The following is a 27,469-nucleotide window of genomic DNA, read 5'->3' on the forward strand; positions in this document are numbered from 1 at the left end:
AGTGTTTCACCTAATAACCCCTTGCTAGGTGTGTCTCACCTGACAGCTCTTTACATGAGTCAGTTTGAGATGAACTGGAGCTGAAGACCTATGCAGAAGCTCCCCTCAGTTGTCCGAAGTTACTTTTAGCTCATTATAATGCTAAGATCTCCTCCTATGGGCAGAGCTTTCCACCATGTTTGGAACATATGATGTATGCACCACCAAGCTGACACACTAGGCATGCATAATTGAACCAAAGGGCCTAAGCAAGCTCCCTGCCCCCACCTCTAATACACTGCACAAAAGCTGCCTGTACTAACGCCATAGGGAGACAGCACTTTACGAGCTATCTTCCCATCTCTTTACTTGTAACAAGTAACGAAAAGTTCTTTGGTTTCACCATTTCCTTGGGTTGTGTTCAATTTGATGCACCCCAAGCAGCAAACCCCTTGAGTCTGGTTATAGACTCAACATACAAATTTGGAGGAGACACAAACATTCAGTGTACAGCAAATGCCTACCAGAGAGCTGTGATGATTCAGTGAAGTTTACACACAGAGGGCTAATTTAGCACAGTGCCCGGCATATCACTGGAACTCATTAAAGATGACCATTTTTCTTATTCTTATTTGTTTTAGGGAGTTAGCAGAGGAAATATTTCCACAAGCCAGCACCACTGTTCACCCAGAGTTGTGTTTGACAGGCAGTTGCGATGGCATTTCAACAAATGAATCTGTTGCCTTTTACTGGAAGGTAGCCAGGCCTTGCTCTCTGGTCCCAGGAACCCACATTCCTCATGTCCATGTCACAGGTGCTACACAGAGGTCAGAATTACTGGGAGAGGCAGTCTTCCACATGGCCTGGTATCAGCGCCTCCTTGGCAACCAGGTAAAGACAAGGACCGTCCCAGAGTGTAAGAATCTAGGCAACTAAAAGGCAACTGACAGAATGGGAGAAGATATTTGCAAACAACGTATCAGATAAAGGGTTAGTATCCAAAATCTATAAAGAACTTATCAAACTCAACACCCAAAAAACAAATAATCCAGTGAAGAAATGGGCAAAAGACATGAACAGACACTTCTCCAAAGAAGACATCCAGATGGCTAACTGACACATGAAAGAATGCTCAACATCACTCATCATCAGGGAAATAAAATCAAATCCACAATGAGATACCACCTTATACCTGTCAGAATGGCTAACGTTAACAACTCAGGCAATAACAGATGTTGGCAGGGATGCAGAGAAGGAGGATCTCTTTTGCATTGCTGCTGGGAATGCAAGCTGGTGCAGCCACTCTGGAAAACAGAATGAAGGTTCCCCAAAAAATGAAAAATAGAACTACCCTACGACCCAGCAATTACACTACTAGGTATTTATCCAAGGGATACAGGTATGCTGTTCCGAAGGGACACATGCACCCCCATGTTTATAGCAGCACTATCAACAATAGCCAAAGTATGGAAAGAGCCCAAATGTCCATCGATGGATGAATGGATAAAGAAGATGTGGTATATATATATATATATATATATACACATAATGGAGTATTACTTAGCAATCAAAAAGAATGAAATCTTGCCATTTGCAAGATGTGGATGGAACTAGAGGGTATTATGCTAAGTGAAATTAGTCAGAGAAAGACAAATATCATATGACTTCACTCATTTGAGGACTTTAAGACACAGAACAGATGAACATAAGGGAAGGGAAACAAAAATAATACAAAAACAGGGAGGGGAACAAAACATAAGAGACTCTTAAATATGGAGAACAAACAGAGGGTTACTGGAGGGGGTGTGGGAGGGAGGATGGGCTAAATGGGTAAGAGGCATTAAGGAATCTATTCCTGAAATCATTGTTGCACTATATGCTAACTAATTTGGATGTAAATTTAAAAATAAAATTTTAAATAAAATAAAATAATAAAAAATGAAATGAAATGAAATAAAAATTAAATTGAATTAAATTAAATTAAATTAAATTAAATTAAATTAAATTAAATGAAAAAAGAATCTAGGCAGGAGCCTGTGACTAGACGGTGAGACATCCTCACTTTGTCTTTTCCCCCATAACGTGGACCAGTGGTTCTCAAACTTGAGTATAAACCAGAATCCCCTGGAGAACGTGTTAAAACACAGATTGCTGAGTCCCACCTCCAGAGTTTGACTCAGCAGGTATAGGATGGGCCTGAGAATCTGCATTTCTAACTAGTTTCTAGACGATGGTGACGCTGCTGGTTTTGGAACTACACTTTTGAGAATCACTGATGTAGACTGTGAAACAGAAGCTCCAGTAGTTTATTTCCCATGACAGTCCAATAATTTTAATAAAAGGCTGACATTCCAGTAACTCCTACGCTTCCCCCCAAGATTCCAAATTGAGGAAAAAGTCAGCCACTGCGATTTTCAACACCAGAAAAGATGGCGTCACTTTGAAAAGCAGAAGTGATCTGCCGTTATATTTTAAGCAAGAAAAAAGTAAGCTCAGACAAGTTTAGAATATGTTCCCAGGGTGTATAAGAGGAATTAAGCTTTTGAAAACTAGAATTTGAATGGCAGGAGGGGTTGGAATTCTAAACTATCAACTAGATGATAATCTATCCCTTTTTCCCCAGCATTTTCTCTGACTTTGGACAGTCTTATCTTATCTCTGACACCTGGTGTGAAAACAAACTATGTCAAACACTTGTTCAATTCCCACCCTTATGTTGCTCTAGGAAATAATCTGACTGACTCTTGTTTGTGCAAAAAATTCTTGGCTTCCTGTCTCTGGTTTTGAATTTCTCACTGCACCAAACTGGAAGCACAGCAGGTGAAAACATCAGATGCTTTTTATCCACCTGCACAACACTGGAGGCAATCCCCAGGGAATTCCTGCTGCTCACTGTATTTCCACATCTTTGCCTGTCCACCCAGGCTTGCCCTGGGGTACAGGTTTATTGGGCCTCTCCTAGTCAATACATTTCTCTGAAGTATATCAAGCCATGCTCAGCTATTTCTTACACACCCCAAGCACTTAATCTTTACTTGTTCTTTATGAGAGACTAGGCTGTTGCCACAGCTATGCTTGACAGTGGTTTGTTCCCTTCCTTTCCCAGGGAGGTTTGAAACCACAGACTTGAACACAAAGGCATAACTATACAGCATAAAAGGCTTTTTACTCAGTTTAAAACTTGGATTTTTCAACCCAGGACTCAGGTCTTCATGGAGTCCCTCTTTTTGAAGAAACTCAGTGGCATCTTCCCACATTCCATCAGGACACTAGCTAGCCATCACCCTCTCTAAAGACATTAGCTTCTGTCAAACTAAGCACCACCACCAGTGAACCCTCATTACCATAAAAGAATTCTTCTAATATATTTCTTTTATTCTTATTTTATGGGGCAGAGGTAACTCCAAAACAAAAGGGTAACTTTGAAGATTTTTTTCAGGTCATCTTCAATCTGCGTTTTCCTTCCTGTTGGGTGCTCAGAAAGCCTTCAAGTACCCCAAACAAACTTGCCATATTCCACCCATATGCACTTGATCTAACTCAGTTGTTCTCAACTGGGGGCAACTCTGGCCCCCAGGGACATTTGGCAATGTTCAAAGACATTTTTGGTTGTTCCAATTGTGGTGAGGGATACTCCTGACATCTAGTGGATAGAAACCAAGGATGCTACTAAACATCCTACAAAGCTGAAAACAGCCCCACAACAAAGTATTGCCCAGCTCCAAATGTCAATGTTGCCAAACTGGAGAAACCCTGATAAGTGACTCCCCAGAGGGAATGGACAACCCTGCTCCCAAAGACTCAGTTCCTATGAACAGGAGGGTAACGGACAGAATCTCTGGCTAAATTTCCAACCTAGAGAAAGCCCCTAGAACAGCAGTGATTCTTCACATTCACATGAAAAGAATGAGAATTTGAAGTTATGGCATCATCCCTGGAAGATGGGTATATTAAGTTAGGTCCTCCCAGAAGAAAAAAAGTACAAGAGGTTCATTTAGGAGGTAATCCCAGGAAAACTCAGTAGGGGAGTAGAGAAGTAAGATAGGAAGGGGGGGAAGTCATTAGAGGGTGTTGTCCTCAAGCAAGTTACCAGTGTGGACAACAGAAGCTTAATCCTACCGGAGAATGCTGGGAAGACCTAGAACACTGTCTTTAGTTACCCCAACTGAGAGCCACGGAAGTGGCGCCATTTACTAACACATCTTGTCAGTCACGGTTGAGGGCTCCCAAGGGCAACTGATTCCTCAGCACTTGTAGATAGCCCAAACACAATTTGCTCTCAAGCAAAATCCTCACTCAAAGACTCTCAGGTGCTGACAGTTGAAAGTCAGGCTGGTTGGTGCATGAAACTGGTAGGCCTAAGTGGTTAAGGATGCATCTTCTAAAGTGGGATTGCTGGGTGTGCTCGTTTTATACCTCGTATTTCTCTCATGTTTGGGCATTTACAATGAGCATTTATTACACCAGTAGCAAGAAGAAAACACTTGAAACCTACAATACCAGACGGAAATGCAAAAAGCATAATTAAAACATAGGAGTAAACATAGCTTTTGATACTAGTTAAGCTCTCCAATTTAAAACTAAGAACAAGGCATTTCAAAACCATACTTTACCCAGCATGAGATAGAGGTGATCTAACTTGCAGTGTTGGTAGCACCGTCACTGTAGATCTGCCATCTCAAAGCTGCCATGCCACAAAGCTCTGATTGCATAAAGCTCCTGGACTGGACAGGATGAGGAAGCCAAGGCAGAGGTCATGGTTTCCTAAACTTCACGCCCGGGCTTGGATTACCTGTCTATAAAATGTGAAAATTCAAACTTGTAAAAAGTATTGCCCCAAGTTTCAATTAAAAAAAAAATCTATTAACAAAGTAACTCAAGCAGAGACAAGAATGTTACAGGAAAATTAACTGATTTCAGTCAACGTTGGAGAATTAAAGCTCCCATTCCATTTGACAAGATTTCACTTTCCAAAGTTCAGTGTTTTATCAATTCATATACAACATAACTAGGAACTCTAAGCCTTATCAACCACCAAATATTTTGTCACCTTTTTTTGCATTATTTTTTAATGCCCAAGAGTCTAAACCTCCACTAATACTCATAAAAGAAACTGAACTTGTTTCAACTGTATTAACTAATACAAGATGAACTAATTTAAATTATAATACTATTCAGAAAAATACAATATTAGTCTGGGATTAATTGTAGCATTTCTCCTATCAAAAGAAAGTTATCAGTTATTCTAAACTTAATAAAAACAGTTTAAACAAAATCTTCAGATTTGAAAAGTACCTCAGAAAATAATTGTTATTGATGTATATATTCATTTATTTGCTACTTAGCTCCAATTTAAAAGATCAATCATGAATCTGTGGGAAGGATAAAGTGTGGAGATTTTTGTGATGCCAGATAAGGATGATATTAGTAAAGCCCAAAACAATACACAAACGCACACACACACTTTTGTCTTTTTAAATTAATGGACATATTTGAGACATTTTCATTCAGCATAAAATATATATCATTTTAACTAGAAACACCCATCTTTTTGAAATACTATTCAATAATTAATGAAAAATAAGGAGGTTCTTAAAAAGTAGAACATGAATAGATTATTTCTATAGTATCAACTTAAGAACTTAAAATTCAGCTATGTCACTGCAGAGTAAAAAGCACATTCCAACAAAAATAAGTCTCAGAGGACAGTTCTTCTGCTTTTGCTTATTCCCAACACCAGGTATGTCGGTCACCTCATCCAAGAGTCTATGGATAAACATTCCCTTAAAGAGTCCTTTAAGCTAAAACTTAAAGAAGGCAAGATATAACTTCTTGAGAGTGGCTAAAACTCACATTCTAGACTGTGAAGGACAAACATTTTACTGTGGCTAACCCAGAGCACAATGTACAGAGCAAATGCACAGTTCTGATATCTGCTTCCTCCTCCTACCACTGTGGTCAAGACCTCAAGTCTTCAGCCTGGCCCTTTCTGGACCCATCATCTCCTTAGGTGTGTCTCATGATCATGACATTTTTCTCCTATGTCATTGCTGCACTGAAATTTCTGTTTATTTGTTGAAAGCATCTTACAAATGGGTGATCATTTCAAAACTTCTTTTGGACACTGTACTCAAGGTGGTGCAGGGAAGTGATATTTTCATTCACCACCCTACTCCATAAAGAAAGCAATGATAAAGTGTAAAGACAGAAAAACAAAAGTATAAACTCGGGCTCAAAAGCCAGAAAAAAATCTCTGTGGACCAGAAAAGAATATAAATGCTAAACAATGAACTGGGCTGAAGCTGCAGACTTATTGGGGTCATGTCAAAAGTATGTAGCAGACCACCTGCAAAGGCTCCCACTGGCCAAAGATGGAACAACTGCAACATCAAGAAGAATAATACCTACAAAAAACTGAAACCCAGTAAAACTGAAAACTCCAGAGTTGATAATGATACCTTTTTTTTTAATTTATTTATTTCGAGAGAGACAGAGAGCATGCAAGCAGGGAAGGAACAGAGAGAGAGGAAGAGAGAGACAATCCCAAGTAGGCTCCATGCTGTCAGCACAAAGACCAATGTGGGGCTCAAACCCAAGATCCGTGAGATCATGACCTGAGCCAAAATCAAGAGTTGGAAGCTTAACCGACTGAGCCACCCAGGTGCTCCAATAATGATATTTTTAAAAAAATTAGTTGCCTCTTGAAAATTCTAGAGAATCAGGACACTTGGGTGGCTCAGTCAGTTGAGCGTCTGGCTTCAACGTTTAAGCCCCACATTGGGGTCACTGCCAGCCTGTCATCACAGAGCCCACTTCAGATCCTCTGTCTCCCTCTCTCTGCCCCTCCCCGACTTGAGCTGTCTCAAAAATAAACATTAAAAGAAGGGGGCTAACATGGCGGAGAAGTAGGGGATCCAAAGGTCCCTTGTCTCTCAAACACAGCAGTGTTGAGGCCAAAGGACTTTGAACTCCAAGAGTCCGGGTGGCAAAGTGACAGAGACACCCCCAGGGACCTACCAGGACAATGTGATGGGCCATAGGTGCGTGATTGCGAACTGGGAGAGATAAAATGGGCAGCAGAGGAACGGAGGGGAGGGATCCCCTTCTGCAGGAAGACAAAGGGAAGAGAAAGAGAGGATGGGGAAGTGTAGGACTGTATCTGGACAAGAGAAAAACCACAGACTGGGACGAAGAAATATCCAATCTCTAACTGTGGGGCTTTCTCTGCACTGGGGCCAGCTGCCCTGTTCACACACCTGGGGAGAAGGGGAGCCGGTCCCAGGCTCAGTAACTAGTTCAGAGGCGCAGTCTGCAGTGAGAGAAAGTAATCCCCTCCCTGGAGTGCTGTGGGAAGAAAGTATATGGCCATTCAAAGGACAAAGACCCTGCCTGTGCCCACCAGCCAGAGAACATATATTGGGTGGCAAAGAGTGGGAACCTTAAAGACATCGGGGTTTAAGTCCCAGCTAGCTCCAGGGAGACAAAGGATTCGCAGAGTGGGACAAACCAAGGGAGGCACTGTGCAGTGGCACGGGGTGGCTCTTCCCCGGAATCAGGGTGCACGGAGTGGGACTCTTTAAGACATCGGGGTTTAAATCGCAGCCAAGCGCTAGGGAGGCACGGGAGTCAGTGGAGCAGGACAAACCACCTCATTTGTGCCCCTACCACGGTTAGGATGGCTTGAACAGAGTGGTTTGGGGCACCTAATCCGTGGAGGAGAGACTAGGGGGTCGCCATCTATCTCCCCATCACCAACAAGGTGGGGCTTCAGGGAATGGACAGCAGGCCCACACAGGAGGCAGAACCGCCTACACCGAACCACGCCCCTCTGCACCTGGTAACTGCATATCTACTGGAGCAGTATTGATGCTGACAAACCAGACAGCCCCTCCTCCAGACCAGGGCTGTTGCACTGCCTGGTTTAATTCTTGGATAACTCTTATTATACATATTCTATATATATAACGTAGAATATAGAATTACATATAGAATATATATAGAAAGAACATATGTATATATGGAAGAATATACGCACGCATATGTATGTACACTTATATACAAATATAACACATATATATACATACATAACACACACACATATATATATATAACATATGTATATACATACATAATCTTCCTTTTCTCCTTATCTCCTCCCTCCTCTAGTCTGGTTAGTCTGGTTGTTGGTTTGTTTAAGCAGAAATATTTAATCTATTCTCTTTATACATGATGTACACCTCCTTCTTTATTTTCCTTTCTCTCTCTGAATTAAGCCATATAGTTTCTGTCTGGTCAATTTTATTTTCTTTTCCTTTTCCCCCGCCTCCTTCTTTATTTTCCTTACTCTCTCTCTGGATTAAGTCGTATAGTTTCTTTGGTCATTTTTATTCTCTTTTCTTTTACCCCTGCCCCTGTCATTTCTCTCTTTGTATGGGATAAGGCCTCTTCCATCAGCACCGCCTCCACCCTGTTGGCTACTTGTATCTGGTGTTTCTGGTTTTTTTGTTGTGGGGGCTTTTTTTGTGTGTTTGTTTTTATTTTTTGTTTGTTTTCCTTTCCAGGCCTACTTCAACAAACAAATCAAAGCCCACCTGGTGGAGGGTCCAAAACACCACTACAAGTAGGGAGATAAAGTAACCAAAGTCACAACAACAAACAGCAAGTAGCACACTCCAAAAAACACCTCCTGAAGGGCCAGGCCCTGGACAGTGTATGACCCCCCTTTAGAATAGTAGTGCTCACAGGTGCAGGGCACATAACAAGCTTTTAAAACACATAGGGACAGAAAACTAGCCAAATGACAAAACGAAGAATTCTCCTCAAAAGAAATTCTAGAAGAAATGACAGCTAAAGAATTGATCAAAACAGATATAAATAATATAACTGGACAAGAATTTAGAATAATAATCATAAGATTAATCACTGGGCTTGAAAAAAGCGTAGAAGACAGCAGAGGATCTATTGCTGCAGAGATCAAGGAACTAAAAAATAGTCATGATGAATTTAAAAATGCTGTAAATGAGGGGCAAAATAAATTAGAGGCCGTGACAGTGAGGAGTGAAGAGACAGAGGGAAGAACAGGTGAAATAGAAGATAAAATTATAGAAAAAGATGAAGCTGAGAAAAAGAAAGACAAAAAAATTCTGGACCATGAGGGGAGAATTAGAGAACTAAGTGATTCAATGAAACGGAATAATATCCGTATCACAGGAGTTCCAGAAGAAGAGAGAGAGAAAGGGGCAGAAGGTGTACTTGAACAAATCATAGCTGAGAACTTCCCCAATCTTGGGAAGGAAACAGATATTGAAATCCAGGAGGCACAAAGAACTCCCTTGAGATGTAACTTGAATCGATCAATCTCCTGCATGACATATCATAGTGAAACTGGCAAAATACAAAGATAGAGAATTCTGAAAGCAGCTTGGGACCAACAGGCCTTAACCTATAAGGGTAGACACATAAAGGTAGTAGCAGACCTATCTACTGAAACTTGGCAGGCCAGAAAGGAGTGGCAGGATATTTTCAATGTGCTGAATAGGAAAAATATGCAGCCAAGAATCTTTCATCCAGTAAGCCTGTCATTCAGAATAGGAGGAGAAATAAAGGTTTTCCCAAACAAACAAAAACTGAAGGAATTCATCACCACTAAACCAGCCCTACAAGAGATCCTAAGGTGGACTCTGTGAGTGAAATGTTGCAAGGACCACAAAGGACCAGAGACATCACAAGCATGAAATCTACAGATGACACAATGACTCTAAACCCATATCTTTCAACAATAACACTGAATGTAAATAGACTAAATGCTCTAGTCAAAAGACACAGGGTATCAGAGTGGATAAAAAAACAAGACCTATCTATTTGCTGTCTACAAGAAACCCATTTTAGACCTGAGTACACCTTCAGATTGGAAGTGAGGGGAAGGAGAACCAACTATCATGCTACTGGAAGTCAAAAGAAAGCTGGAATAGCCATTCTTATATCAGACAAACCAGATTTTAAACTAAAGGCTGCAACAAGAGATTATATCATAATTATGGGGTCTATCCATCAAGAAGAGCTAACAATTACAAATGTTTATACACCAAATTTTAAAGCACCAAAACATATAAAACAATCACAAACATAAGCAATCTTATTGGTAAGAATGTGGTAATCTCAGGGGGCTTTAATACTCCACTTACCGCAATGGACAGATCATCCAGCAGAAAATCAATAAAGAAACAATGACCCTGAATGATACACTGGACCAGAAGGACTTGACTGATATATTCAGAACTTTTCAACCTAAAGCAGCAGAATACACATTCTTCTCGAGTGCACACAGAACATTCTCCAAGATAGATCACACACTGGGTCGCAAAACAGCCCTCAATAAATATAAAAGAATTAATATCAAACCACGCACATTTTCAGATCACAACACTATGAAACCTGAAATCAACCACAGGAAAAATTTGGAAAACCTGCAAATGCATGGAGGTTAAAGAACATCCTACTAAAGAATGAATGGGTCAACCAGACAATTAAAGAAGAAATTTAAAAATATATGGAAACAAATTAAAATGAAAACACAACAGTCCAAACCCTTTGGGATGCAGCAAAGGCAGTCATGAAAGGAAAATACACTGCAATCCAGGCCTATCTCAAGAAACAAGAAAAATCCCAAATACAAAATCTAACAGCACACCTAAAGGAACTAGAAACAGAACAACAAAGAAACCCCAGGGCCAGAAGAAGAAGAGAAATAATAAAGTTCAGAGCAAAAATAAACAATATTGAATCCAAAAAAAAGAAACAAACAGGAGAACAGATCAATGAAACTAAGAGCTGGTTTTTTGAAAAAATAAACAAAATTGTAAATCCCTAGCCAGACTTCTCAAAACGAAAAGACCCAAATAGATAAAATCATGAATGAAAATGGATTTATCACAACCAATCCCTAGAAATACAAACAATTACCAGAGAATACTATGAAAAATTATGTGCCAACAAATGGGACAACCTGGAAGAATTGGACAAATTCCTAGACACCCACACACTACCAAAACTCAAACAGGAAGAAATAGAAAATTTGAACAGACCCATAACTAGTGAAGAAATTGAATCAACTATCAAAAATTTCCCAACAAATAAGAGTTCTGGGCCAGATGGCTTCCCAGGGGAATTCTATCAGACATTTAAAGCAGAGTTAATACCTACCCTTCTCAAGCTGTTTCAAAAAATAGAAACAGAAGGAAACTTCCAGACTCATTCTATGAAGCCAGCATTACCTTGATTCCCAAACCAGAGACCTCACAAAAAAGGAGAACTGCAGACCAATATCCCTGATGAAAATTGATGCAAAAATTCTCAACAAGATACTAGCAAATCAAATTCAACAGCATATAAAAAGAATTATTCACCATGATCAAGTGGGATTCATTTCTGGGCTGCAGGACTGGTTCAATATTTGCAAATCAATCAATGTGATACATCACATTAATAAAATAAAGGATAAGAACCATATGATCCTGTCAATAGATGGAGAAAAAGCATTTGACAAAACACAGCATCCTTTCTTAATAAAAACCCTCAAGAAAGCCAGGATAGAAAGAACATACCTAAACATCATAAAAGCCATATGAAAAGGCCACAGATAATATCATCCTCAAAGGGGAAAAATAGAGGTTTCCCCCTAAGATCAGGAACATGACAGGGACATCTACTCTCACCACTGTTGTTTAACATAGTATTGGAAGTCCTAGCATCAGCAGTCAGACAATAAAATGAAATAAAAGTCATCCAAATTGTCAAAGAAGTCAAACGTTCACTTTTCACAGACGACATGATACTCTACATGGAAAACCCGAAAGACTCCACCAAAAGGCTGCTAGAACTGATATATGAATTCAGCAAAGTTTCAAGGTACAAAATCAATGTACAGAAATCAGCTGCATTTCTATACACCAATAATGAAGCAACAGAAAAGGAAATCAAGAAATTGATCCCATTTACAATTGCACCAAGAACCATAAAATACCTAGGAATTAACCTAACCAACGATATAAAATATCTGTATGTTGAAAACCACAGAAAAGTTATGAAGGAAGTTGAAGAACACACAAAGAAATGAAAAAACATTCCATGCTCATGGATTAGAAGTATAAATATTGTTAAAATGTCAATACTACCCAAAGCAATCTACACATTCAATGCAATACCAATCAAAACAGCACCAGAATTCTTCTCAAAGCCAGAACAAACAATTCTAAAATTTGTATGGAACCTCAAAAGACCCGAATAGCCAAAGTAATATTGAAGAAGAAAACCAAAGTGGGAGGCATCACAATCTCAGACTTTAGCCTCTACTACAAAGCCGTAATCATGAAGACAGTATGGTATTGGCACAAAAAACAGACACATAGAACAATGGAATAAAGTAGAGAACCCAGAATCGGACCCACTATGTATGGCCAACTAATCTTTGACAAAACAGGTAAGAGTATCCAATGGAAAAAAGACGGTCTTTTTAGCAAATGGTGCTGGAAGAACTGGACAGCAACATGCAGAATGAAACTATACCACTTTCTTACACCGTACACAAAAATAAACTCCAAATGATGAAAGACCTAAATGTGAGACAGGAAACCATCAAAACCCTAGGGGACAAAGCAAGCCAACAACCTCTTTGACCTCAGCCGCAGTAATTTCTTGCTCAACACATCTCCAAAGGCAAGGGAATTAAAAGCAAAAATGAACTATTGGAACCTCATTGAGATAAAAATCTTCTGCACTGCAAAGGAAACAATCAACAAAACTAAAAGGCAACCAACGGAATGGGAAAAGATATTTGCAAGTGACATATCGGATAAAGGGTTAGTATCCAAAATCTTTATAGATCCAAAATCTATAAAGAACTTACTAAACTCAACACCCAAAAACAAATAATCCAGTGAAGAAATGGGCAGAAGACATGAAAAGACACTTTTCCAAAGAAGATATCCAGATGGCCAACAGACAAATGAAAAGATGCTCAACGTCACTCATCATCAGGGAAATACAAATCAAAACCACACCAAGATACCACCTCACACCAGTCAGAGTGGCTAAAACTAACAACTCAAGCAACTACAGATGCTGGTGAGGATGTGGAAAAACAAGAACCCTCTTGCACTGTTGGTGGGAATGCAAACTGGTACAGTCGCCCTGGAAAAGTGTGGAGGTTCCTCAAAAAATTTAAAATAGAACTACCCTGCAACCCAGCAATTGCACTACTAGGAATTTATCTGAAGGATACAGGAGTGCTGATTCATAGGGACACATGTACCCCAATGTTTATAGCAGCCCTTTCAATGTTAGCCAAATTGTGCAAAGAGCCTAAATGTCCATCAACTGATGAATGGATAAAGAAGATGTGGTTTATATATATAATGGAATACCACTTGGCAATGAGAAAGAATGAAATCATGCCACTTGCAGCAACATGGATGGAACGGGAAAGTATAATGCTGAGTGAAATAAGTCAGAGAAAGACAGATATCGTATGTTTTCACTCATACGTGGATCTTGAGAAACTTAATAGAAGACCATGGGGGAAGGGAAGGGGTAAAAAATAGTTACAAACAGAGAGGGAGGGGGTCAAACCATAAGAGACTCTTAAATACAGAGAACAATCTGAGGGTTGACAGGGGGCAGGGGGTGAATGTGTGATGGGCACTGAGTAGGGCACTTGTTGGGATGAGCACTGGGTGTTGTATGTAAGTGATGAACCATGGGAATCTACCCCAAAAACCAAGGGCACACTTTACACACTGCATGTTAGCCAATTTGACAATAAATTATATTTAAAAATAATAATAAAAATAAACATAAAAAAAGAAAATTCTAGAGAATCAATTCATTATTCTAAAGGCTGAAAAACTAAGGAAAGGAATCAAGCATTTCTTCTGCCTTTCCTGTACAAACTATGCATCAGGGTAACAATAGTTGATAAGAAAATCCCTCTTTAGGAAAGGAGTTCCACCTAATAAATAAGAAATAATAAAATTAGAATATCACCATTTGTAACCCCTAATGAAATCATGTATGTGGGAAGTTACCAAAAATGGCTGCTAAAACCAGTAGGTGAACAAGTGCTCAATCTTAATATCATGAAAATAGAAACAGATATCATGTGTCTTCTCCAGGGTGCCATAGGAAATACATACACCACCATCTATTAAGTGTTCTTATGAAAATTAAAGTCAAAGCCCAATCTCATCAAGCCCCATCTAGATCTATTACTATTTTACAGAGGAACATATTAAACCACATCATGGAGGAAAAGAGAAACTGTACATCAATTTCTTGATAAATTCTAAGAAACCAAGAAGAGATATTTGAAAACTTTCTATATATTTGATGATTTTGAGAAGCAGCATCCATTTTTTTTTTTTACCTATGTTAACTATAAGATAGTTATGCCTTAAAAAGACTTACACTAGGTATTTACAGATGATAGGATACCATGTCTAATTTTACTTCAAGAGAATCCATCGCAGGAGAAAGAGGGGGGTAATAGAGGAAGTAAAGCAGACCATATGCTGAGAATTGCAGAAGTTATTTCACTAGCTGATAGTATGGAGAAGGAAGTGGGGAGACCGCTTGGACACTGAATGGGATTTCTTTGATGGTCAGTGTGGTTCAGCATCAGCATCACCTGCCACCTTGTTAGAAATGCTGAATCTCAGCCACATGCCAGACCTCCTCAATCAGAAACCTCATTGAACAATGTCCCTTGATAATTTGTGTGCACAGTAAAGTTTGAGAAGCACTTTTGTAGATCACTTTGAAGAGAATTATTCTCTTCCAATCCATGAACTGCTATACTTCTCCATTTTTTTAAGTCTACCCTAATGGCTCTCAGTGATTTTTTTATAGTTTCCTGAAGAGAAGCTGTACTATGCAGCTGGGGCTGCCATAAAGAAATAGCACAGACTGGCTGGCTTAACAGAAATTTATGTTTTCACAGTTCTGGAGGTTAGAAGTCCAAGATCAAGGTGTAGTCAACTCGGTTCTTGGTAAGACTCTCTTCTGGCTTGCAGACACTGTCCTCACATAGCCTCTACTCTGAGAAAGAGCAGGGACAGCAAGCAGCAAGAGAGCTCTCTGGTGTCTCTTCTTGTAAGGACACTAATCCTATTGGATCAGGGCCCCACCCATATGACTTCATTTAACTTTAATTATTTCCTTAGAGGTCCTATCTCCAAATACAATCACAGGAAGTGGGAGAAGGGAGGGACAGATGCTAGGATTTCAATATGAATGGCGGGGGAGGAGGGAGAGGACACAAACATTCAGTCCATAAAAGGACTTGCACCAAGCTGTTTGCATTTGTTCCCAAAAATAACAAAATTTAAGTGATTTATGAAGTAGAATAATTTACTTGTAGACTCCTTTAAATTTTCTAATTTTACTTATCTTCAAATAAAGGCAGTTTTCTTATTTTTCAGTCCTTATACCTTTTACTTTTTTCTTACCTTTTTCCCCAAAATCAACGGGAAAGTGTAATGTTTGCAGCAGGATTTTAGTAATTACCCTTTTCAGAATGAGGATGTTCCCATCTATCCCTAGTTTACCCACAGATTTTATCATGAATGAATGCTGAATTTCATCAAATGCTTATTTTGCGTCTATTGAGATGATCTATGATAATGTCCCCCTTTCCATTCCTAGCACTGGTTATCTGTACCTTACCTATTGTTTCCTTAGTCTTTATTGCTAGAGATTTTATTAATTGTATTAATTTTTGCCTTCATTGACTTTCTCTATTGTACCTTTGTTTCCTATTTCATAGATTTCTACTCTTCACTACCTCTTTCTTCCTCTTCATCTCTGGATATAATTTGCTCCTTTTTCCAGCTTCTTGAGGTAAAAGTTTAGATTATGGGCTCAGATTTTCTTCTTTTTTAATATAAACATGTTAAGGATATGTTCCCTTCTATGTATTATGTTAGCTGCATTTCATACATTATATCACATCTTCATTCAATTCAGAATATTTTCTGATCTTTATTATGATTTTTTCTTTGGCCCACAGATTATTTAGAAGTATAATTCTTTATTTTCAAATATATGGGAAATTTCTAGTAATCTTTCTCTAGTTAATTATCTAGTTACCCCTTTCAAGTTTATGTTGTGACCAGAGAATTTACTGAAATTTGCTTAATGGTCTATAGTCAATTTAAAAAAGAATGTTGCATGTGGGTTTGAAAAGAATTCTATAGATATTCAGTGAAGTATTCTATATGTCAATTAGGTCAGGTTTATTAACTGTTACTCAAAATTCCCACACCTTTATAATTTTTCTGTTTATTCTATGTTAATGGCATGTTAACATCAATAACTAAGAGAGTCAGTTTCTCTACTACTTTTAGTTTCTATCAGTGCTTTATATATTTGATATATTTGATACTGTTATTACATACAAAGCAAGAATTGTTATATCTTTCTGGTACATCAAAACTTTATCATCCTTTTAACTTTTCTGTATCCTTATGTTTTAGATCTCCTGAAATTTTTATACAATTGATAATTTTAGTCCATTTATATTTGATGTAATGACTAATTCTTTTAGATTAAGTCTACTATGTTACTAAGTACTCTTGACTTGTCCTACTCATTCTGTGGTTCTTTTTTTCTTCTTTCCTATCTTTCAGATTTGATTTTTCTAAATATTTTTTATTATTCCAACTTTTTGCCCATTAGTTCAGAAGTTATATAGTCTTTAGCAGTGACTCTACATAGCAAGCTGCATCCTTTGACTTAACAAAAATCTGATACTAATTACTGCTTTTACCCTTTGATGGACAAAATACCATGTATCTCCCCTTAACAAGGTATGTGCCATTTTATCATGTATTTTACGTGGTTTTATTTATTTACTTAAAACCCCACAAGACATTTTATAACTGTCTTGTGCAATTAATAATTGCTTTAGAATTACCAATATACTTTCTTTTGGGAGGGAAGGTCTTCATTCTTCCCAAACTTTCATCTGAATTTTCTTCTGTCTAAAGAAAACCTTTTAGAATTTACTTTTGTGTGAATCTGCTGACAAATTCTCTAAATTTAGTTCTTGCCTAAAATTTCTTTATCTTTATTCTTGGATTATCTTTTCAATAGGCTTAGATTTCTAGATTGTCAATGGTCTTTTTTCAGCACTTTAAAATATGATTCTATTGTCTTCTGGTTTCCACCATTTTCTATCAGTTGTCAGTTCAATTGCTTCTTTGAAGGCAGTCTATCTTTTTTAAATCTGGCTTGTTTGCTTTCTTTTTTTTTTCTTAACCTTTGTTTCAGTAATATTACTAGAATGTGCCTTTCTTTATATTACCTTGTTTCATATTTATAAGCAATTCTTTATGGGTTGATGAATTTCATCAGCTATGGAAAATTCTTACATCTAGTTTACTCAGATTTGCTTCTACTCCATTCCCTTTCTTCTCTCTTTATGGAACTATAATCACACATAAGTTAGAGCTTTTCACTTCATCTTCCATATCTTCTGTCCTCTATTCTCATTTTCCATTCTTTTCATTTCTACAAATTTCACTCTGGAGATTGTCTTTAATCCATCAGGCAGCTCACTAATTCTCTCATCAGCTGTGTCAATCTGTTGTCACACTCAACTACTGAGATCTTCCAATTTTCATCATTAAATTTTCTGCTCCAGATTTTCTATTTGGTCTTTTTTCTTATAGTATCCACATCTGCCAAATTTCTCCATCTTGTCCTTTACCACCTTCACCAAAGTAGGTATGTTTATTTTGAATTCTGTATCTGAAAATTCTAACATCTGGCACCCTTGTGAGTCTATTTCCACAGTGTTGTTTCTGTTGGCTTTCATTCATGTCTCATGTCTGTCTATTGTTTATTATGCCCTAAATATTGTTTTTGCAAAATTCCTTGTAGAAGTAATTTGAGGCATTGGATAATGATGTTGTTTCTCCAGGAGGGACTTATATTTTCTTCACTGGGTGCCTAGAAACACTAGCACCCTGGATCAACTTCCCATTCACTTTTCTCTGCCCCTAGAATGCAATCCTTTGGAATCCCAAATCAAAGTAGGGCAAGGAGGCACTAGAACTCTCTTATTGCTGCTGCATTAGCTCAGAGCACATCAAAACTATTGCATGACCACTTGACCTCTCAGCCTCCTATCTCCAAGAAATGCAAGAAAAGCAGACTCAGTTCTAAGACCACCCTCTGAGTCTTGCCCTATCTCTAGATCCTGGCTTTGGAATTCTTTGCTATTTATTTTGTTCACTTTCTGGGATCCTTATGCAGTTTTTGTCTGTTTGTTTGCTGGGTTTGGTCCAGCTTTTCAAGTTGGACTCAGCAGGTCAGTCCAAATGACTGCCCACCATTACTAAAACAGAAGACACTTAAACACAAATTTCCTCTTCTTTCTGATCTTAAATAGGAGGAGCTAAGAAAACAAAATTTTTCTAACTCCTCCTATTCCCAAGTGTTTCCTCAATTTATAATTATTTAATCTAAAATAACCAAATACTCACTTGACCAAAATAATGTCTTTTAAAAGTATTAGCAAACAAATGCTTATATTAGAATATTAATATGACTTCCACTGTCTTTAAAATCTTATTAAAACTGTGCCTCATAGCCACCAGTTTATCATAGTTGATATCACCACAGAAATAACTAGATGTACACCCCATAGGAAAAACAACCTTGGAGTTGTTCATTGAGATTACAGTTTTAATGAAATGGGTTAAAGATGCTCCAAAAATTGCTGTAACCTTTGTAAACTTTTCAAAATGATTTTATAAGTTATAACCCCAAACACTGATTAGAACATGCCACTTCTTGGGGCGCCTGGATGGCTCAGTTGGTTAAGCATCTGACTTCGGATCAGGTCATGATCTCACAGTTTGTGAGATTCTGTGGTCTGGTTCAGATTGTGTGTCTCCCTCTCTCTCTGCACCCCCCCCCCCCCCCGCCGGTCATGCTCGCTCACACTCTCTCTCTCTCTCCCTCCCTCAAAAATAAACATTTAAAATTTTTAAAAATAAATGCCACCTCTTCCCCATCATGTTTGCCCGATTTTACTATACTCAAATTTTAAACATTTAAGAAAATTCAAATCAAAAACATATTTTATAACCAAAACACACTGATTTTTTTTAGGACCTCTTCAAATTAGCATTTGAGACTGAGAAATTGCCTTTCAACCTTTCAAATTCACTCACCATTTAACAAACATTTGTTGAGTACCAACTATATATCAAATATATAAGTAAATTGCTGGGTTCTTTTTTAAAGTATGTCAGACTCTTGCTCATGTACTTTACTGATTTATGGGTCATATTAAACATTAGTGTCTGTAACATAATCACTGAAAAGAATATTTCCCAGTTCTTTGCGTAATGTGTCTTTCTAAGACAGCCTTGAAATTTAATCCAATGTCTGCATTATCTTCCTCATAAAAAGGGACAAATGCAATTGGTAGTAAATGACATCAACATTCTTTTCTACTCACCCAGGAAAAATTATCACCTGTGGTTGGAATTTTTCTAAAGCAAGTCTATAGCTAATTGGAACTCTGATTCTCTACAGCAGAGTTGATTTGAGAAGTGGATAAGGATTATAGAAGTAGCAAATAACATCTCTGGTTTGCCAGAACCATAGATGCAGCCACCTTTTATAAATAAGGAAACTGAAGTTAAGTGAGGATAAAAGAAATGTTTAAGGTCCCAGCTATCCAGGGCCAACTCAAGTCCAGAATCTCTGTCTATCCAGGTCCACATAATGAAATAGACAGCCTAGATTCTATAACAAATACCTTCTGAACGTGTTTTTGCTTGTATGTATGTACAAATGATTTAACATCATTATTTGACTGTTTCGAGTTGTGAGTTTATTTTCCTTTCTTTCTCTTTTTAATCATCTCAGAATAGAAAAACCACCAATTTATTAAACGCTGTGGCAATTATTCAGTGGGTTCATGTCAAGTTGAGTAAAACATTTCCTTCATTTTGTGTCAATATCTAAGGACTTCAGCAGTATCTGAGAGGGTTCAGATTAATTTTATGTTCATTTTTAAGCTGCTTTTAATGGCACAGTGAACAGATAGGATGGAAAGAATCACCCCATCCTTCATGGTGGCACAGCCAAGTCAGAAGTGTCCCAGAAAGGACCATGGTTAACTGACAAGATTTGTTGACTTTGGAGCACATCTTTATTATATGGGTTTGGTTTTGTTTGTTTGTTTGTTTGTTTTGCTTTTTTTTTTGTTTTGTGTTTTTGTTTATTGTCTTCAGATTATAGGTTTGCTTTGAGAAAGTAAGGTAATAAAAGCAAGAACAGAACCACTGAACAGGTGGTTCAGTCAGATACGCATGTGACTCTTGATTTCAGCTCAGGTCATGATCTTATGGTTCATAAGATAGAGCCCCATGTCAGACTCTGTGCTGCTTAGGATTCTCTCTCCCCACTCCCCCCTCCCCCTTTATGCGCTCACACTCTCTAATAAATAATACATTAAAAGAGAAGCAAACACAAAGTAATGAATGTTGAAGACTGCCCTCCTGTTTAAGACCTTTGCAAAGTTGCTACTCTCCACTACAGTCTCTAGACCAGTGCTTCTGAACCTTGCATGGTACATCTTGAGGAGCTTCAAACAATACTAATGCCTGGGCCCCATGCCCAGAAAGTCTGATTTGTTAGTCTAGGGTAGGGCCTGAGCATGGGGAATTTTTTTTAAACCTTCAAGAATGATGGCAATGCAAAGCCAGAGCTGAGAGTCCCTGCTCCAGACACTGCTCTGAAGTAAAGAGGAACAATTTTCATTTGTAACAAATACAGAGAGAACCTACACCTTGTGGTGTGACCTTCTTTCTTCAAATGAATTAGAAAAGGACTGACACTTTCTCATAAAACATAATGCCCTTTCCTTTGTTAGAAATTTTTTACTGCCTGACTCCTTCAAGGATTGGGCCATATTCTCAAGCAGCCTAGCAAAACCTTACATCTCCAAAGCACATAAGACTCCAGGGTCAGGTTTCATGCAAAGAACCTTACAAGTGCAAAGTTTGAGAGCCCTAACTTCCCAAAACGACCTCTTCAACTATTAATTTATAAACCTTATTTGGGAAAAAGAAAATAGAGAACTAGAAGAGAAACTTTCCATCAAATCTGTCCAGTTTTGTTGTAAAACATCATCATTAATTTTACTACTACAAATTTAACATTTTAATAGCACTTTCCTCCAAAAACATGAATCCTTTTCATTTGAATTTGAATTTGTATAGCTGATAAGAAAAAATAGATTACCCACTTTACAGATGGAGAAGCATATGCATGATTTCAGTGATTCATTCAAAGTCAATTGTCACTGACAGAATCAAGAAATTGAAGCTGTGTTACAATATTCTTTATGATGTTCTACAACTCATACTAAAAATATCCTATTGAGGTATTTACCTCAAAATATATTTTAAGAACACTGGATCACCAAATTCCACAAAATTTAAAATAGCCATACAAATAGTAAATCTGAAACAAAACTTATCCTGAAACCGGAAATACAGGTCTCTCTAGTCTGTAAAGACAACTACAAATTATATTTAGTTTCAGCCTTTAGTTTTACCATTTACTTTCAAAACAAACTTTGTTTCATTATGTTCATAATTGCTTTTAATGTACTGACACCCAATACAAATAAGTGAAAATCAAGTGACCAGACGACAGACATAAGAAAAAATTTACAAGTGTTATTACTGAGGAAGTGTGTAGAATTTTCTTTCCCAGAAATTTCCCAAGAGGATTTACAACCTTCTGGCCCTCAAATACTGTGGACTACTAGAAATAGCAAATGACTCTCTCACCAGAGTGACTCTACATAGTTTCTAAAGAAACTAAATACATCTCACATAAATCTATCTTGCATTGGGATAATAACAAATGCTTTCCCTTCCCCATCCCCACCCCCTTCCAAAAAAATTGCTTCAAGAGGAGGAAATAGTGAAAATAATTATTTCTCTGTCCTTGTTCTGGATTTACAGCAGACACTGATGGCCACAGTCCAAGCCCAGGAGAGTTACCACCTATAGTTTCAAATTGGGGTTTCAGTACCGATAAATACTGCTGGAACATCTCATTTGAGTACTGCTAAAGAAAAGTGACCATTGAGACTCTGGTGGCCATATACTCGTTACAGGTGGGGGAAAAAAACTTCTCCATTTTTCCTAAATTTAATTTCCACTAAGGGTCAAGTAACATAAGGTTCACTGATCTGTATCATACATACATCAAAAGGCAATGGTAATGTTGCCAACAAGAAATAAAATCAAGAAGGGTTCAGCCTCCAAGCACAACTGGAAGGTCCCAAGCTGAACAGGAAGAAACATAAACACTGTTCTTCCATAACCCTCTGACAATAAGCTCCAGAATGGTACCCTGGCTTGCTCAATACTCAGCTCTCTGGAAAAAGCAAACTTTTCATTCTGCACTTAATATTTTATATAGCTCATTTAGAAGCTTTCCTATAAGCTAAATATATTTTTGTCTAAAATTTAAAAGACAAGATTCTTTTAAAGTATTACGTTTTAAAACGCTGGAAAGAAAGGGGAAGCTAAATTTTTACCTAAACAGATTGCAAATAGTTGTACGAAAAATAAAACAAGTGTTTGTTACCTTGTCACTGCTTCATGACCACTTCACATTTTTAGTTGGAGCTGTCTATCATACGTAAGGTATACTCAGCTTGGAGCTAAGCCATTTGTAACTTTATAGGTATGGACAAAATCTTCAAAGAGACTCACATTACTTAAAATCTGCTTGCTAAGCGATTTTTAAAAAGTTAAAACAAACTCTTGTCTATGAACAAGAACTCCAAACTCAATTAGTTTTTTTTCCAAGAATGCTCTTTAAAACAGACTGTCAAGAAAATTACTCCTTTCCACTGTTGCTTGACATTCAAAATCTCTGTTCACAAGTTTCTTACTAAACAAGTTTTTCTTAGTATCTGGCTTGGGTTTTTCTCTTCACCTTTATAAATAGAAAAGTAACCGCATAGGAATCTTGAAAGATATTCTTGTGACTAAAAGAAAACTGAAAGGAGAATTTTACAATATGGCTTTGGTAACAATAAAACATAAATTGAATTTTTTACCTGCAGTAAGTAACATGTATTTAGTGATGAGATGTGTTGGGTCTCATCTGCTGTAGTTACATGTCAAGTTTTAATCACTGTATTTTTCTCCCTATCACCCGTTAAATCCAAATAGCTTTCACTTCATTTTTGTGTACACAAAAGAAAAATAAAAAATCTTCTGTGTTCTTTTGCTGCCACCCAATGGTTCTGATCGGTAAACGCAATGATGACAAATCTAACACGGAAGAGACATAAGCACATCTTTACCCAAAGCATGAAAATCCAAATTATTAAAAGCGATAAATTTTGAAGTGAGTAGTTACATAATAAAGGGTTCCTTAGGGTGCCTGGGTGGCATTAAGCGTCCCACTCTTGGTTTTGCTTCACGCTATGATCTGTTTGCGGGTTCAAACTTGCATCAGGCTCTGTACTGACAGCGTGGAGTGTTCTTGGGATTCTCTCCCTCTCCCTCTAGCCGCCCTCTCCTCCTCCCCTGCTCACTCTATCTCTCAAATAAACTTTAAAAAATTAAAAATTAATAAAAATTAAAAATTAATCAGTAAAGGGTTCCTTTGCTGCATAAATATTGAGGAAAAACCTCACCTAGGTTGTAAAATCAAGCAACAGTGGGGGATACTGCCTTTCACTCTTCATAGTGTCAGGCTGGCTCAGCATCAGCATATAGTAGGCACTCAGTAAACACCTGTTTACCTCAACCAATTACATCTTTTTTTTCTTTTTTAACCAACTACGTATTTAAACTGTTTCATTAAAATTCTTATAATAAAGTGATAAAAACACGATGCAAAAACACAATGCAGCTGAATGCAAATGTGAATGTAAATAATAGGCTGAAAGAAAATATTTAAATATTAGTCAATTATTTCCTGGTAGGGGAGGGGAGAGACTTCTCTTTAATTTCTATAAAGAGCATGTTTTACATGGCCAGGAGGGGGAATCAATAAATTAAATCTATTAATTTAAGGAAAGAACTATCTTTGAGGAATATGCCAGGTGTATCAATAGTAGGCTTCTTGACTAGTTTTATGATGGTCTGAGCTGTAGGACAAATTGTCAGACCCAGTCAAAAATTCAGGGTGATTGGGGCACCTGGCTGGCTCAGTCAGAAGCACATTCGACTCTTTATCTTGGGGTCTCAAGCGTGGAGCATACATTAAAAAAAAAAAAAAAGTTAAAAAAATTTCAGGATGATTTTCCCATCACTGACATTAGCAAGAGTGCACTGTCAGAAATGTGTTACAGCTCCAAATCATGCTTAAAACTTGGGCAAATTTAACAGCTACTACATAAAACCGAAACTAAAACCAGCTACACAGTGTTTGAAAATTCGCTGCAAGCCTGGCCAATCAGCCAACAGCATCCATGACTGAGCCAGGTCCTCTCCCCCAAGCCTCTTCTGCATGAGGTTCCTCAACCGGTAATAAAGCTGCGGGCGAACACAGCGGTGAAGGTGCAGTCTCCCAGTGGACCCCTATCCTAGCCTCCCTACAACAGTTACGTTCCAGACCGCCAGCGGGGTCTGCAGTGGGGTTACGTTCCAGACCGCCGGTGGATGTCCAAACCGCGGAGAGAAACGACAATTATACATACCTCTGATAAAGTTCCGTGCATAAACTAGGCAGGGTAAGAGATTAACAACACTGATGATAGAACAATTTTAACAGTATACTATAATAAAAGTTACATGAACATGGAATCTCTGTCTCTCAAAATACTCACCTCTCCCGCCAGGAGAGAATAAAATGTCCACGTGCACTGAAACAAAATGGCATTCTGACGCAGCGTGAGTCTACTATTGACCTTCTGTGATTGGTCAGAAGGAGATCCATCTGCTTTCCCTTTTAGTTACCCTGGGTAAGTAACTAAAAGGGCCAAAGCGAAATCCCAGGTAAGCGGGGACGACTGACTATAATTGTGTAACCTTGGGCAAGACCTAACCTCTCTGAGCCTCAGTAACATTGTAAACAAAAACATAGTAAATATGCACCTCGATTGGCTTGCATGGATCCCAAATGCAGTAACAAAAAGCCTGGATTATTCGTGGCAAGGACTTGCTGTTAGCTGCCACAAATGCACAGACTTTCACACAGAGACAGTGCATGACAATTATCCGCACACACAGAACAATCACTATTCAGAAAGGAATGATTGGAGGATCTTTTTATTCATTTGTAGTCATTTATTATTTTGTATTTATTTTGAGAAAGCTCGCGTGCACGCGCCCATGAGTGGGGGAGGGGCAGAGAGAGGGAGAAAGAGAATCCTGCCCAGGCTCCACATTATCAGTGCAGAGCTGGAGATGGAGCTTGAGCTCACAAACCCACAGATCATGACCTGAGCGGAAATCAAGAGTCAGATGCCTAATCGACTGAGACACTCAGATGCCCCATGTAGTCATTTTTTAAATTGAATAACCAGTGCTTTAATTACAGATACTAGTACAAAAATATGGTAAACACTGAGCCTGAGTTCCAGCCATGAAAATGACAACCCAGTATTCAGTTTATCTTGATAAGTGTAATAATATTTAAAACAATTGGTAAAGATAGCATTAAAAACAAAGCCCTTAAATAAACATTAAAGCGGGGGGCGGGGGGGGGGCTGTCTGGGTGGCTCAGTGGCTTATGATCTCACAGTTCATGCGTTCCAGCCCCTCATGGGGCTCTCTGCTATCAGCACAGAGCCTGTTTCAGATCCTCTCTCCTCCTCTCTTTCTGCCCCTCCCCACCTCTCTCAAAAAAATAAACTTAAAAAAAAAAAAAGCCCTAATAACTTCAATTGTACTTCCCAACTAACATGTTAACAAGCATTTATTTACCTCTGACAAAAATATACATATTTTTAGAAGAGGATTCCAATACTTTGGCTTATAAAAATTTGAATATAATGAAAATGTTCTCCAATGAATCAGGAAATTTAAAGAATTTTAAGATGGATTTTAAATTAAAGACCAAGGGGACCTAGGGGGCTCAGTTAAGCAACTGACTTTTGATCTGCACTGGGCTCTACTCTGGCTCTGGCTGGCTCTGGGCTGGGTGTGGAGCCTGCTTGGGATTCTCTCCCTCTCCTCTCTTTCCTTCTGCACTTGTGTGCATGCTCTCTCTCTCTCTCTCTCTCTCTCTCTCTCTCTCTCAAAAAAAGGGGGGGGGGGGGGCAAGAAAGAAACTAAAAACAAAATAAAATAAAGCCCAAGTCTCATCCTTAATGAAATATTCTAGTTGGCAGCTTTTCACGATGCAGATTCTAGCTCCATTCCAATGTCATCATTAAGATCTTTTGGGGCGCCTGGGTGGCTCAGTTTGTTAAGCATCCAACTTCAGCTCAGGTCATGATCTCACGGTCCGTGAGTTCGAGCCCCACGTCGGGCTCTGTGCTGACAGCTAGGAGCCTGGAGCCTGCTTCAGATTCTGTGTCTCCCTCTCTCTCTGACCCTCCCCCGTTCATGCTTTGTCTCTCTCTGTCTCAAAAATAAATAAACGGTAAAAAAAAAAAAAAAATTTTAAAAAAGAACTTTTAAGATTTTCTATATCTCCTTTGATCACTTAATTCTCTTTGAACCAATACAAAAATGTATGGCAGAACCTACAAATAAAAGCTTTAAAAATAAATTACAACACTGCCAACACCCCCAATAAATTACAACTGCTGGTGAGGATGTGGAACAACAGGAATTCGTATTCATTGATGGTGGAAATGCAAAGTGGTACAGCTACTTTGGAAAATAGTTGTCAATTTCTCACAAAACTAATGCGTTTTATCATATGACCTAGCAATTGCATATAATTGGTCTTTACTAAACCAAAGGAATTGAAAACATATGTCCACAAAAAAAATCCACACATGGGTGTTTATTCATAATTGCTAAAACTTGGAAGCATTCATGATGTCCTTCAACAGGTGAATGGATAAATAAACTGTGGTACATCCAGATAATGAAATATTATTCAGCACTAAAAACAAATGAGCTATTAAGCCATGAAGCCATGGAGGAAACTTAATGTATACTACTGTTGCAAGAAGCCAATCTGAAAAGGCTACATACTGCATAATTCCAACTATGACATTCTGGAAAAGACAAAACTATGGTGACAGGAAAATTATCAGTGGTTGCCAGGGATTCTAAGTAGGGAGGAATGAATAGGTGGAACACAGAGGATTTTTAAGGCAATGAAACTATTCTGTATGATGCTGTAATGATAGATACAGGTCATTACACATTTGCCTAAACCTATAGAATGTGCAACACCCAGAGTGAACCATAATGTAAACTAGGGACTCTGGGTGATAATAATGTGTCTGCATAGGTTCATCATTGTAACAAATGTACCATTC

At 38.2% G+C, this 27,469-nt stretch overlaps 1 protein-coding gene across 3 annotated transcripts in view; it reads right to left on the reverse strand.

Moving 5' to 3' along the window:
* Positions 1 to 25,315, reverse strand: part of LOC106976242 (E3 ubiquitin-protein ligase RNF113A) — a 503,753-nt gene extending 478,438 nt beyond the window's left edge. For all 3 annotated transcript variants that reach the window (XM_053200696.1, XM_053200695.1, XM_053200694.1), the window contains exons 1-2: positions 24,857 to 25,315; positions 4,593 to 4,775 (exon numbers count right to left, since the gene is read on the reverse strand). The gene's annotated coding sequence lies outside the window, so the exon portion shown is untranslated. The remainder of the gene's footprint in view (positions 1 to 4,592; positions 4,776 to 24,856) is intronic.
* Positions 25,316 to 27,469: the final 2,154 nt, after the last annotated feature.

The sequence above is a fragment of the Acinonyx jubatus genome, chromosome A3 (genome assembly GCF_027475565.1).
Source record: "Acinonyx jubatus isolate Ajub_Pintada_27869175 chromosome A3, VMU_Ajub_asm_v1.0, whole genome shotgun sequence".
NCBI lineage: Eukaryota > Metazoa > Chordata > Mammalia > Carnivora > Felidae > Acinonyx > Acinonyx jubatus.